Genomic DNA, 10439 nt, shown 5'->3' on the forward strand with positions numbered 1-10439 from the left:
CTGTCCATGGGATTTTCCAGGCAAGGATACTGGAGTGGATTGCCATTTCCTTCTCCAATTTTCCTCGACTTACTGATAAGATATCTACATGCATGAGATGGGAATAAATCCAATTAAAATTCAGGGCTCTTCTATCTTGGTGGAATAGCTAGGTGTCCCGTGTGGGGCATGTGGGGATATCCCTTTAAAGATGAGGGATAAGTTGTTGCATCTGGCCACTACTACAACCACAAGAGAGGCACAACACCTAGTGGGCCACGTTGGAGTTTGGAGGTAACGTTCCTGATTTGGTTGGTTATTCTAGGCATTTCTGAGCGACTCAGAAACTGCTAATTTTGAGTAGCACTCAGAGCCAGAGAAGGCTTGGCAAGAGGTCCTTGAACATATGATTCAGCAGACCTAGTACTGCTTGAAAGTGTCAGTGGCACATGGGGCTGGTGTTTGGAGCCTTTGATAGGACAGTACTGGGCTTTGGAATAAGGCCTTGCCATCTTTTCTAGATGACTACTCTTCTTTTGAGAAACAGCTTTTGGCCAGATACCAGACCTTAGTAGAGGCTGAATGCTTAGCCATGGGCCACCAGGTTACCATGTAACTTGAGCTGCCCATCATAAACTGGGTGACGTCTGACCCACCAAGCCAAAAATTTGGGGGTACACAGCAGCACTCCATCATCCAAAGGAAGTGGTCCAAATTCTCATGGTCCCTACTTTTGTTACACTACCTTCTCCACCCCAGTTTGCACCTATGGCCTTGTACAGTGTTCTCTATGATCAGTTGTCAGACCAAGAGAAGACTTGGGCCTGGTTTATAGATACAGGCACCACCCACATATGGACAGCTGTAGCACAAGAGCCTCTCTCTGGAGCATCTATGAAGGAGATGGTGAAAGAAAATCCTCCCAGAACTTAAAGGAATGCACATGGCTGTTTGCTTGGGAGGAGAACTGGCTAGACATGTGGTTATATACCAGTCCATGGGCCCTGGCCAATGGTTTAGCTGGACAATCAGGGACTTGGGAGGAATATGATTGGAAAATTGGCAACAAAGTAATTTGGGGAAGAGTTGTGTGGATAGACCTCTCTGAATGGGCAAAAACTGTGCAGATTTTTGTGTCCCATGTGACCATTCACCAAAGAGTAATTTCAGAGGAGGAGGACGTTAATAATCAAGTAGATAGGATGACCTGTTCTGTGGATTCCAATTGGCCTCTTTCCCCAGTCACAAAGTGTCCTGTTTGCCGCAGGAAGTGTTCATGGTAGCAGGTTTGGAGGTGATACATGCTTGGGTGCCCACTCATCAAGTCCAACGCAGCTATGGGCACTGCTGAGTGCCCAGTCTGCCAGCAAAAGAGACCAGTACTGACTCCCAACATGATACCAATCCCCTGACTGATCAGACAGCTCCCTGATGGCAGGTTAGTGTTAGGACCCCTTCCCTTGTGGAAAAGGCAGTGAAGAGTTTTGTCCTTACTGCAATGTACACTCAGTGTGGCCACAGATTTGCCTCCTCTGCACACAAGGCTTCTGCTCAAACTGCCCTCTGTGGCCTCACAGAGCACCTCGTCTGGCTTCACGGCCTTCCAGGCAGCACTGTTCTGACGAAGGAAGTTGCTTCACAGCACAGGAGGTGCACCAATGGGTCCCTGCCCATGGAATTGACTGGTGTTACCATCCAGCGTGAAGGAGCTGGCTTGGTGGGTAGAAGGGTGGCAGGCCCTCTTTCAGGCTCAGTTGTCATGTCAGCTGGGTGGTGACACCTCTGAGGCAAGGCCAGGGTCTCTAGAAGGCTATGTACACAAGGTTGTGCACACAAGGCTGTATACGTTCTGACTCAGCGTTCGGTGTATGGAGCTGTTTCTCTAGCAGCCATGATTCGCAGATGCGGGCATCAGGGGCTGGAAATGGGGGCGGCACCAGTCTCCATTACCGCCAGTGGCCCACGAGAAAAAGCTCTGCTTCCTGTCTCCGCAGCATTCTGCTCCACTGGCCTCGAGGTCTTAGTTCCGAAGGGAGAGTGCTTCCATGAGGAAACACCACAATGATTCCATTGAACCGGAAGTAAAAATTGTCACTCAACCTCTTTGGGCTTCTCATGCCTCTGAATCAACAGGCAAGGAACAGAGTTCCTGAACTGGCTGGGGTGATAGCCCCTGACCACCAACGGGAAATTGAACTGCTGCTCCACACTGAAGGTAAGGAAGATGATGTCTGGATTATGGGACATCCCCAATTCAGGCAGGACGACCAATGGCCCATATCCTAGAGGAATGAAGTCATCCTACCAACTAAAGAACCACAATCAGTTGACGTGCTTGATGAGGGCAAATGGAATATGGAAGAGATAATGAAAGAAAGTAAACATGAATACCAGCAATGAACATATGACCAGTTACAGAAGCAAGGATTATAATTGTCACAAGTATTTCCTCCTCATTTTGTTATGAATATGTTTGTGTGTATATATGCATATATTCAGAAAATATCTTTATTTTTATTACTCTTCTATTGCTTTATTATGTAACCTGTATCATATAGAGGTTATTGAGTTTATATCATAGTATTTTAGTATCATTAACTTTCCATCATATTATTCAAGTTAAGGATACCAGGGGAAGAGTTAACATTACTTGAAGGCTTTACATCCTCTTCTAGGGAAGTGTGTTTTAGTTTGCATTGCAGAATACTTATATCATGTTATTAATAGATGGAATTAATATCTGTTGTTGTCTTTACTTGGAGATTAAGTATGATCTAAGGTAATTGTGTATAAGTGGGAGGGAGGTTCAGGATGGGGAACACGTGTACACCTGTGGCAGATTCATGTTGATGTATGGCAAAACCAATACAATATTGAAAAAAAAATCATTTAATCCAAACAAACAAAAAAGAAAGCAAACAAAAAAAAAAAGTGCCAAGTAGAAAAGGGGTGGAATTGTGATGGATAATTTTATGTGTCAAGTTGATGGGGATAAGGGACGCCAAAGAAGTGGTGAACCATTATTTCTGGGTGTCACTATGAAAATGTTTTGGTTGTATTTGAATGGCAAACTGAGTAAAGATTTGCCCTCACCAACATGGTGGGCATCATTCAATCCTTTGAGTGCCCAAATAGAATAAAAAGTCAAAAAAAAAAAAAAAAGGGCCAATTTCCTTTCTTCTTGAGCAGGGACGCCTATCTTTGCCTGTGTTTGTATATTGGAGGTCATGGTTCTAGGGCCTTCAGCCTCTGATGGTTTTACCAGTCAGGACCTCCTACTTCAGTGAAGTGAAGTGAAAGTCACTCAATCATGTCCAACTCTTTGAGACCCAATGGACTATACAGTCCATGGAATTCTCCAGGCCAGACCACTGGAGTGGCTAGCCTTTCCCATCTCCAGGGGATCTTCCCAACCCAGGGATCGAACCCAGGTCTCTCTCATTGCAGGAGGATTCTTTACCAGCTGAGCCACAGGGGAATTGTACCACCAGCTTTGCTGGTTCTCCAGCTTGCAGATGGTAGTTTGTGGAATTTCTCAGCCTCAATAAACTATGCGAGCAAATATCTGTATTTATCTAATTGTGTTTGTTTTTTCTGGAGAACCCTGAAAAATACACTTGTTTTGAGGTGCTGTTAAGCTTCTCCACTGTAAAGTTACTCCCCCCCCACCCCCACTTTCATACTCTTTGGAAGCAAGTCACTCTAGGACTGGGGAGTTAAGCTCCACTTCCATGAGAGGGGACTAGCTCATAAATTATTTGGAATTCTTCTGTATGGGAGATCTGCCTCTTCTCTATGTATTTATTTATTTGTTTCCATATGGAATCATGTATATTTATTTTATACTTTGGGTTATAATCCAATACAATAGCGTTTGTTTGTGTTGCTCAAATTGTTCCAACTTTAGGAGTTCTTTCACATTGACTCCTCTGTCCATTTGCCGTGCACTCATATTTTGTTTTTTTTTTTCAGCACTTCCTCACTTTCTGATTCTACAGAATGCTGCAGGCTCATTTTGTATTTGTCCCTGCCCCAACACTTCTCCAATGAATCCTGGTTCTTTTCTTTGGAGAATAATGTGAAACCAGTATCTTGCTACTGGGTGTATTTGTTACTATTGGGGTACCATTGCTCCTGGACAGAGCTAGGAAAGTTACTCGTGTATATACACCTATCTAATTTTTGTATTTATTCATCTCTCTCTATATTAATCTAAATATAAGTACATACTGATGTCTCTGAATCTAATCCAGTGCCACATGTTACATTGTAGCCTCCCCCCTTTTTTATTTGTAACTTTTCTCAGATAATGAGAAACTTGGCTTGTTTCATCCAGCATCCATTTGCTTATTTTTCAGTCCCAGTATACATGTATTGGAGAAGGCAATGGCACCCCACTCCAGTACTCTTGCCTGGAGAATCCCATGGATGGAGGAGCCTGGTGGGCTGCAGTCCATCGGGTCGCAAAGAGTCGGACACGACTGAGCGACTTCACTTTCACTTTTCACTTTCATGCATTGGAGAAGGAAGTGGCAACCCACTTCAGTGTTTTTGCCTGGAGAATCCCAGGGATAGGGAAACCTGGTGGGCTGCCATCTATGGGGTCGCACAGGGTTGGACACGACTGATGCAACTTAGCAGCAACAGCAGCAGCAGTATACATATATGGCTGTTTCAATGTTGTTTAACCATATTCCCTTGAGAAACAAATTTGCCAACTAGATACGGTGTTTACATAGTTTATTTTGTCTTTAGTTTTATATTTTCCAGTGAAAGCAAGATTTTCCAGAGTTACTGTTGCCAATTCCTTTCTTCCTTCACCTTGTTTGGCCAACAAATGAGCCACTGGCTAGTTTATTTTGATTTTGGCCTTTTTCAATTTTTGTGATGAAATTATGTTGTTATATTTCAATTTAAATCTAAGTTTTCTGACTGTTGCTTTCCCACGAGTTAAGAATATTGTGACAAGTGCTTAGTCTGATGATGTCAGTGTATGTTGGACTTGTTTAGCACAGCTATAGTCTCAGGAGATAATAGCACACTACTTTGCCATCTATTTTGATAACAAATTAATCCACACTATACTGTGCTTGGAGAAGGAAACGGCAACCCACTCCAGTATTCATGCCTGGAAAATCCCATGGACCGAGGAGCCTGGTGGGCTACAATCCATGGGGTCGCAGAGTCAGACATGACTGAGCGACTTCTGTGTGTATACTGTGCTTTAAGTGTGCAACATTTGAACTCAACTTTTCTGCTTTCATTTTGTTTTGATTTTGACATGATGGATATGCACTAGTGTTAATAAATGCAATTAAATGGTCTGCTATAGAGTGTGCCACACACATGGCATGTGTGGCACTGAAAATGCTATAGAATTATAACTGTGTCACTGTGCTTTGTAGTGTGCTGTGCTGCAGTGCAAAGTAATAAGAGCATCAAATCTGGTCTCTGTTACAGTTACTCAAATCTGCTATTGTAGCATGAAAGCACCTATAGGCAAAATGTAAACATATCAGTGTGGTTATGTTCCAATAAAACTTCATTTATGGGTATTGAAATTTTAATTTTGTATAGTTTTCACATTTCACAAAATATTCTTTTATTTTTATTTTTTCCAACTATTAAAAGATGCAAAAGTAGGCAGTGGGTGAATTTGGCTTGTGGGCCCAGTTTTCTGACCCCTGCTCTACAATTTTAAAGATATACTCCCATATCATATGTAAACAGAGGTCATTTTACTTCTTTTCTAGTTCTTATGCCTCTTATTTCTCTTGAATAATTTCTACCATGAAGTTTAATAGTAGTAGTAGTTAGAGGATATTGATGCCTGTTGCTCATCTTAGTGAAAAGATTTATAGTCATTCCCCGTTAAGTAAGATGCTTGTTTTAGGACTGAAGTACAGTTGATCCTTGAACAACACAGGTTTCCACTACATGGGTCCACTTTTTTGGAGATTTGAAACAACTTGTAAAAATTTATAGACAAACCACATAGCCTAGAAATATTAGAAAAATTAAGAAAAAGTTAGGTATATCCTGAATTCATAAAATATATGTGGAAACTAGTCTATTTTGTCATTTACTACCATGTAACCAAATGGAAAAGAAAGTGTTAGTCACTCAGTCATGTCTGACTCTTTGTGACAACATGGACTGTAGCCCACCAGGCTCCTCTGTCCATGAGATTCTCCAGGCAAGAATACTGGAGTGGGTTGCCATTCCCTTCTCCAGGGGATCTTCCCGACCCAAGGACTGAACCCATGTCTCCTGAATTGCAGGCAGGTTCTTTACCACTGAGATACCAGGGAAACCATAAAATGTATTCATAAACTATATGTAGATACTAGTCTATTTTTATAACATACACGAATCTACTACAAAATGTTAAAATTCATCAAAACTTATACATACAGACACTAAGAGAACATATGTGGTACCATTCACAGTCCTGAGAAATGTAAACAAGTGTATATATGCAATATTAAGTTCATAAATGCATAAATTAACTGTATCACATACTGTGCTGCTCTAATAATTTCATAGCAACTGTTGCTATTGCGGTGAGCTCTAGTGTTGTGAATCCACTTAAAACACTGTGCAACATGGATCATCTCCACATTAACAGTTCATCTCTACGGTAACTTTCATATCACAGTAAAAAGTGATAGCTCTGGTTTTCAGGTTTCTTTCATGTTTAGTGCAACATGATAAACCCTGAATAACACCACGAGGCTCGTATGTACAGCGTGCCACTGGTGATGCTGGAAGTGCTCCTAAGAAGCAGAGAAAAGTCATACTGTTACAAGGAAAAGTTGAATTGCTTGATATGTACTGTAGATTGAGGTCTGCAGCTGTAGTAGCCTTCCATTTCAAGATAAATGAATCCAGCATAAGGACTGTTGTAAAAAAAGAAAAAAAAGAAAAGGAAATTCGTGAAGCTATCACTGCAGCTATGCCAGCAGGCACGAAAACCTTGCACTTTTTGCAAAATACCCTGTCATCTTTTTTGAAAATGCAGCTTTTTAAGTGGGTGTAGGATTGCTATAAGAAAAGCATACCTATGGACTCTAATATGATTCAAGAAAAAGCAAAGTCATTATATGACAACTTAAGGCAAATGGAAGGTGAAGACTTTAATGCCAGCAAAGAATGGTTTGATAATTTTAGAAAGATTTATTAATAAAAAGGTCATGGTAACAGGAAAAGCAACTTCTACCGAGATAGACTAACTCTACTGTTTGGAGCAAGTGCAGTTGGCTTTATGACCAGGACTTCCCTTATACATAAAGCTGGTAACTGCTGAGCCTAAAAAAAGATAAGCACCAGCTGCCAGTCTTTTGGTTGTACAGCAAGGAGGCCTGGACAATAACACTTTTTCTGGGAAAATTCCATTGATGCTTTGTCCCTGAAGTCAGGAAGTACTTTACCAGTAGAGGACTGCCTTTTAAAGTTCTCTTGCTATTTGACAATGTCTCTGACCACCCAGAACCCCATGAGTTCAATACTGAAGGTATCAGAGTGGTATGTTTGGCCCCAGACACAATGTCTCGAATTCAGCCTTTAAATGAGGGAATTATAAGAACCTTTAAGGCCCATTATACATAGTACTCTATGGACAGAATTGTCAATATTATGGAAGAGAAGTCTGGCAGAGAGACCATCGTGAAAGTCTGGAAGGATTACACCATTGTAGATGCCACTGTCGCTATAGAAAAAGCTGTGAAAGCCATCAAGCCTGGAATAGCAAATTCCTGTGGGAGAAAACTGTGACCAGATGTTGTGCATGACATCACAGGATTTACAACAGAGCCAGTCAAGGAAATCATGATAGAGTTTGTGGATGTGGCAAAACAAAACAGAAGAACAAATAACACTGGGGAGTGAAGGGTTTTAAGATACAGATCTTGGAGAGATTAGAAAGCTAATTGATACCACCCCAGAGGAATTCACAAGAGGAATTCATGGAGATGAGTACCTCTGAACCAGTGACAGACAGTGAAGAAGAAGATGAAATAAAAATGGTGCCAGAAAACAAATTGACATCAGACAGTCTTGCAGAAGGGTTCCAATTATGCAGCATTGCTTTTGACTGTTTTTACATTATGAATACTTCTATGATACGGGCCCTGAAACTAAAGTAATCAGTGAAACAATGATGATATACAAACATTATTCAAGAAATGAGAAGACAAGAATATCAGAATCTATAATGTATTTCCATAAGGTTACACCAAGTATGCCTGCCTCTCACCAGTAATTCTTCTGGTGTGGTGTCAATTAGCTTTTGAATCTCTCCAAGATCCTTCCTTTCCACCTTCTGTGCCACCCAAGATGGCAAGAGCAAGGGCCTCCTCCTCCGCCCCAGTGTGGAGACGTGAGAATGAAGATAAATTTGCATTTAATGAATAATAAATAATCATTTGCCATACACTTAATAAGCTTATCTGCTGGGGGCACGTGTCTTCATATGAAAATCTAATTACTGTATGACAAGAACTGTGTAGACTTTTTTCTATTATCATCGCCCAGTGGTTCATTTTGTAGAACATTATATGCAAGACTTGTACTGAAGTGGGCAGCCCATCCTGACATAAGTGTGAAGTGACTGATATTTAATATAAATTTTTTTTCATGTTTCTCGTTGCCTCTTTGTTCAGGTCTTTATTCAAAATTAGCTGTCCAAAATGATTTGGCATTTATGGAATAAACAAATTTAAGTTTATGCAGCAGCCTTCTTTTCCTCTGAGGTGGGTTTCTTTTCTGTGGGCTTCTTTTTAGCTGCTGGTTTCTTGGTCCCTGCAGCTTCTTTTCCTACCACAGGCTTCTTCAGCTTCTTATCGCCAACAACCTTCTTTTCTTTGTTTCCCACCACAGGCTTCTTGCCCTGAACCCCCTTCTGATCTGATTTGGCTTCTAGTGCTGCTGCTGCCTTATCCATGCGGATTTTGTGGTTATTGGCCTGTCAAAGAATGGTGTTCCGGTGCATGGTCTTTGAATATGGGTTAAGCTTCAACATGATTCTCAGGTTTTTCAGTGGATTCTTCTTCAGGACTCTGCAATGAATCTTCTTGAGTGATGCTCGGAGTGCTCTTTGGATTTCTGGGCTTTTCAAGATTCTGCTAAGGTCTGTATTGAACATCTTGTGCATGAGGACGTTTTAGTTACTCTTGAGGGAGGCTGCTTTACACCAAGTGCCATACAGCTCATCTAACTTTTGGAAAGCACTTTCAGTCCAAATGCAGAAACGTCCCACATGACCACCAGGAGCAAGTTTCAAAATGTTCAGCTTGCTTACTACATTAAGCAGAGTAATTCCAGGGATGTTTCTGAAGGCCTTGATGATACCATTGTCCTCATTATAGATGATACAGGGTCCCCTGTGCTGGATATGGTGACGGTTTCTCATTTTGCCTTTGCCAGGTCTCATTTGCTGAGAGGCATAGACCTTTTTGATATCATTCCAGGCCTTAAGTTTCTTCAGAAGCAAAACAGCCTCCTTGGTCTTCTTGTAGCCTTCAACTTTATCTTCCACCACCAAAGGAAGTTCAGGAACTTCCTCTATATGATGACCTTTAGACATGACCAGCACTGGTAAGGCTGAGGCAGCCAGTGCAGAGCAGATGGCATATCGCTTCTGCGTTGTATTCACTCTGTGGTGCCAAAGTCGCCAGGTCTTGGTTGGTGCAAACATGTGGCCCCCACGACACATATTTCCAAAAACACCCTGACCAGAACGGTGAGTCCCGCCACCTCGAACCCTGGGAATTCGAGCCACAGCTCTGCTGGTACCCCAAGACTCAGCACTGGTTTGATGACCTGATAATTCACTGACAGCATAGGGCTGTCTGTTGTTTTTGCACAAGTTGATGTGAACAAAGTTAACAATATCGGGTCGGATGGGAGCCTTGAACACAGCAGGCAAAGTGACATTTTTGCCAGAGGACTCCCCCTTTTCAGAGTACACTGATATCAGTGGACGAGCACACACCATGGTGGGGAGAGGAGAAGGCCATGCTCCTCTCAACCCGGCGACTCCCACAGGAAAAGCTTAATATAAAATTAATGTGCTAGTTGGCTTACTGTTTTATAACTTTGCTTTCAAAGAATTACATTACTGTACAGTATAGCTTTCTTGCAACTGGAGAAAGTTGTGTATAAGCCCATGATCACAGGGAAGTGATCTTTATTTATTTTTTTATTGAATGATTTTTTAAAATATAAATTTATTTATTTTAATTGGAGGCTAATTACTTTATAATATTGTATTGGTTTTGCCATACATCAACATGAATCTGCCACGGGTGTACACGTGTTCCATATCCTGAACCCCCCTCCCACCTCCCTCCCTATACCATACCTCTGGGTCATCCCAGTGCATCAGCCCCGAGCATCCTGTATCGGGTATCAAACCTGGACTGGCAATGTGTTTCACATATGATATTATACATGTTTCAATG

The 10439-nt window shown here is 41.7% G+C and overlaps 1 pseudogene; it reads right to left on the reverse strand.

Moving 5' to 3' along the window:
* Positions 1-8642: 8642 nt before the first annotated feature.
* On the reverse strand, positions 8643-10010 carry LOC102414968 (annotated as a pseudogene).
* Positions 10011-10439: the final 429 nt, after the last annotated feature.

This window comes from Bubalus bubalis, chromosome X (genome assembly GCF_019923935.1).
Source record: "Bubalus bubalis isolate 160015118507 breed Murrah chromosome X, NDDB_SH_1, whole genome shotgun sequence".
In the NCBI taxonomy this organism is placed as follows: Eukaryota; Metazoa; Chordata; class Mammalia; order Artiodactyla; family Bovidae; genus Bubalus; species Bubalus bubalis.